The sequence below is a fragment of the Chiloscyllium plagiosum genome, chromosome 51 (genome assembly GCF_004010195.1).
Source record: "Chiloscyllium plagiosum isolate BGI_BamShark_2017 chromosome 51, ASM401019v2, whole genome shotgun sequence".
Lineage (NCBI taxonomy): Eukaryota > Metazoa > Chordata > Chondrichthyes > Orectolobiformes > Hemiscylliidae > Chiloscyllium > Chiloscyllium plagiosum.
Window position 1 is genome coordinate 837332 of NC_057760.1, and position 4961 is coordinate 842292.

The window sequence follows — 4961 nt, forward strand, 5'->3', positions numbered from 1 at the left end:
CTGACATATGGATCCTCTTTTTCTTAATCAAAACCTCAATTTCTTTAGTCATCCAGCATTCCCTTTACCTACCAGCCTTCCCTTTCACCCTGACAGGAACATACTTTCTCTGGATTCTCATTTCTGAAGGCTTCCCATTTTCCAGCCGTCCCTTTACCTGCGAACATCTGCCCCCAGTCAGCTTTTGAAAGTTCTTGCCTAATCCCGTCAAAATTGGCCTTTCTCCAATTTAGAACTTCAACTTTTAGATCTGGTCTATCCTTTTCCATCACGATTTTAAAACTAATAGAATTATGGTCGCTGGCCCCAAAGCGCTCCCCCACTGACACCTCAGTCACCTGCCCTGCCTTATTTCCCAAAAGTAGGTCAAGTTTTGCACTTTCTCTAGTAGGTACATCCACATACAAACTTGCCTGTCTGGGGGAAACTTGAAACCTTTCTCGTCACAGAGTTGGGGAACAGGAGAGACTGGAATTACAGGCTGGGTGATCAGATGCCCATTGTACACCCCCACACGCCCAGACGTTTTGATCAGAATCTGCATCTCATCCGAAGGAAGGTGGGGTTGGTCACAGATAAGATCCCTTCAGAATAAAGACTCTGTGTGTGTGCACACCACCATTGTAACTGGGGCACTCAATTCAGAGGTGAGGATGTTCGGAGGGTCAGCGCTGAGGGAGCGGGCGCTGTCGGAGGGTCAGTGCTGAGGCAGTGGGCGCTGTCAGAGGGTCAGTGCTGAGGGAGTGGGTGCTGTCGGAGGGTCAGTGATGAGGGAATGGGTGCTGTCGGAGGGTCAGCGCTGAGGGAGCAGGAGCTGTCAGAGGTAGGTGCTGAGGGAGCGGGCACTATCGGAGGGTCAGTTCTGAGGGGGTTGGGTGCTGTCGGAGGGTCAGATCTGAGGGAGCGGGCGCTGTCGGAGGGTCAGTGCTGAGGGAGTGGCTGCTGTCGGAGGGTCAGTGCTGAGGGAGTGGGCACTGTGGGAGGGTCAGTGCTGAGGGAGCGGGCGCTGTCGGAGGGTCAGCGCTGAGGGAGTGGGCACTGGGAGGGTCAGTGCTGAGGGAGTGGGCGCTGTAGGAGGGTCAGGGCTGAGGGAGCGGATGCTGTGGGAGGGTCAGTGCTGAGGGAGTGGGCGCTGTTGGAGGGTCAGCGCTGAGGGAGTGGGCGCTGTTGAAGGGTCGGCGCCGAGGGAGCGGGCACAGTCGGAGGGTCTGCGCTGAGGAAGTGGGCGCTGTCGGAGGGTCAGCGCTGAGAGAGCGGGCACTGTCAGTGGGTCAGTGCTGAGGGAGTGGGCGCTGGGGGAGGGTCAGTGCTGAGGGAGTGGGCGCTGGGGGAGGGTCAGTGCTGAGGGAGTGGGCGCTGGGGGAGGGTCAGTGCTGAGGGAGTGGGCGCTGTCGGAGGGTCAGTGCTGAGTGAGTGTGCCCTGTCGGTGGGTCAGCGCTGAGGGAGTGGCCGCTCTGGGAGGGTCAGTGCTGAGGGAGCGGGCGCTGTCGGAGGGTCAGTGCTGAGGGAGCGTCACACTGTTGGGGGGTCAGTGCTGAGGGAGCGCTGCACTGTCTGAGGGTCAGCGCTGAGAGAGCGGGCACTGTCGGAGGGACAGTGTTGAGGGAGTCGGCACAGTTGGAGGTTCAGCGCTGAGGGAGTGGGCGCTGTTGAAGGGTCGGCGCTGAGAGAGCGGGCACTGTCAGTGGGTCAGTGCTGAGGGAGTGGGCGCTGGGGGAGGGTCAGTGCTGAGGGAGTGAGTGCTGTGGGAGGGTCAGTGCTGAGGGAGTGGGCACTGTCGGGGGTAGGTGCTGAGGGAGCAGGGGCTGTCGGAGGGTCAGTACTGAGGGACCGGACACTGTCGGAGGGTAAGCGCCGAGCGAGTGGGCACTGTCGGACGGTCAGTGCTGAGGGAGCGGGCACTGTCGGTCGGTCAGTGCTGAGGGAGCGGGCACTGTCAGACAGGTGGTTGGCCGTCGGTGTGTTGTCCCTAGACCGACAGTTCCCCCTCGACCCACATCACTCTCATGTAGAGGACCCCTGTCAAGTCGGTGGGATCGTGCTGTGTACAACCTAGCTGTCTCGTTTGCCCCCTGAGAGCTGGGACTGCCCTGTCAGGAGCTGGGCAAATAGGATTGGCTGTTTTCAGCTCACCTCCCCTTCTCGCAGGTGAGTCACAGACTATTCAGACACACCCCAGCCCAAAGGCAGGAGAGAGAGTGAGCAAAGAGAGCGAGGTGCCTTGATCTCCGAAACTGATCCCTAGGTAAGGCCATCTCTTCCAGGAGCTGGGTGGGAGTTGGGGAGGGATATTTGGTCTTTTAGGGGGAAGAGAGACTCCCTCATAGAAAGCATTGCCTTCACCGGGTGAAGTGGGGAAGGGGGGGGTGGGGAGGGTGGACTTGTAAGTTGACTGTCCATCCAAATGTGAGAGGTTTTCCCCTGGTTGAACAAAGCTCTCTTTGTCTGCTTTTCAAAGGCTTGGTTTCTTCATTGTTGGGAATCCCTTTGCGTTTCGTGATTGCGACTTGAATTCCTCTCTGGGCTCAGAGAGAGAGAGAGAGCAGTAGGTGGAGGGACAGGTGGAGAGAGCAGCAACTCGGTTGTGGTCTTAATGAATCATTTTGTGGGACAACGCCCACTCCCGGGGAGAAAGTGAATATTTTAATCAGCTCCTACTCTCCGCAAAACCTCCGATTTCACATACAAAACCAAGAGATTAACCAGTTCCTAATGTAATTCCACTCATTCCAGATGTTAACTTGGACATTAACCAGTTCCTAATGTAATCCCACTCATTCCAGATACTAACCAGGAGATTAACCAGCTCCTAATGTAATCCCACTCATTCCAGATATTAACCAGGAGATTAACCAGCTCCTAATGTAATCCCACTCATTCCAGATACTAACCAGGAGATTAACCAGCTCCTAATGTAATCCCACTCATTCCAGATGTTAACCAGGAAATTAACCAGTTCCTAATGTAATCCCACTCATTCCAGATATTAACCAGGAAATTAACCTGTTCCTAATGTAATCTCTCTGATCCCAGAGATTAACCAGCTCTGATATCAAACCCACCGAGTCCTGGTACAAACCTGAACTTTAACCATTGCCTCCCCTCTTGGCTACTCCTCCGAAAGTTCAAACCCCACCCTTGGGTGTAAAGACTTGCATTGCCCTAGCGCCCTTTGTCCAGTTGGAATCCCCCCCCACCCAGAAGAGTATCAGCTGTTACAAAGTTCCTACAGTCAGTGAGTCACTGGTGACCCAGATCACTGGGTCTGTGGGACACTGGGGACAGCTCTCTGCCCCACACTCCTCTCGTTCCTCACCCTCTTTCCCCCTCCCATCCCCTGCTTCCGGACCGTGGCTGGCCATTGGTGTAGTCTGTTGCCGGAGACTGACATTCCTGTCCCTGGGGGTGGTTTCCTCTCAGAGAGCTATCTTAACCGGCTGATTCAAACCATCTTCTACCTCCAGTTGGGACCAGCCAGGGTTGGGGGTGCGGTGGTTGTGAAGGGGAAGCCATTTGGTACACAGTGCGATCCCACAGGTGGGAGCGCCGCTCTTCTCTTGAGGGCTGTACCCTGAGAGCTGCCAGGCTAATTCATTTTCGATCTCTGTTCATGGATGTTTGATGTTCGTTGCCCTTGTCCGGTTGCCCCTTGGAGCTGATGCAAGGCCATTCAGCCTCTTGGCTCCTCCCTGCCCATCGATGAGATTGCTGATCATTCTCAACTCCACTTCCCTCCCTTCGTTTCCAGTCCTGATTAAAAACAACTCTCCGTCTCAGCCTTCAATACCCACAGTGACCCAGCACCCCCAGCAACTCCACGGATCCCCTTCCCTTGGAGAGAGAAGAAACTCCCCCCATCTCCGTCTTCGATGGGTGACCCCTTGCTCTGAGATGTTGCCGTCCTGCCCACTTCGCTCCGACACACACACAATGGGGGTAAGCACCCTCTCCACATCTCTCCCCCTCGTCAATGCTTCACCCCTGGAGAATCTTCAATAAGCCCACCTCTCATCCTTCCTAAACTCCAGGCCCCAACCGACTCACCCTCTCCCTCGTCAGACAATCCCTCCGTCCCCCGGGAACAGCCGAGGGAACCTTCCCTGGGCTGCCTCCGGGTCTATCATTTCTCAGATACGTGGCCCCGAACCTGCTCACGGTATCCCAGCTACGCTCTGTCTGGCGCCTGGGATCGTTTTAGCAAAAACCTCCCGGACGTTTATCCCCCATTCCCTTCGGGGATAAAGGCCGGCATTCCGTGTGCCATCCCTATGAAGCTGGATGCTGGTGGATTCATGGGCGAGGAACTTTCCGCAGTCTTTTACCATTTAAACAATAGTCAGCTCCCCTATTCTTCTGGCCAAAGTGTGCCAACTCATCGTGTTCAGTCCTTGAGACAAGGGCTGTTTCAGAGGCTAGTTAAGATTCAAAAGCATCGCTGTGAGGGCAGGGGGGAAGGGGTCTGCAGTCACGTGTAGGCCCAGACCGGGTAAGGGTGGCAGATTTCCAGAGATGGTTGACGTACCCCCCCTCCCGGCGGATTATGTGTTTACCACCATCAGTGGGAGTTATCATGGTCACCTCCTGGAGCTAGAGCTTCCTCAAACCCTCACCCTTCAGCCTCAGAGACGGGAGAGGGTAGTGCTAGTACCCATCCCTGGCCTGCAGCAGCCCCTGCACAGGAAGATCCCATTCCGATCCAAACCGGAAGGACCGGTGCAGCGAGCAGTCCACACCATCTGTGCTGGTAGTCTCAGGCACCACTCACGTTCACGATGTGGCTCAGTGACTCACAGCACCACAGCCCACTATTGTTCCCAGCACCACGGCACTTCCCAACCACACAGCCAGGCCCGATCTCCGTCAGTTCCTCCCACCACCACCACACACTCCCTACCTCTGTCACCTCCTCCCTACCTCTGTCACCTCCTCCAGCCCCCTACACCCCCTCCCTATCTCTGTCA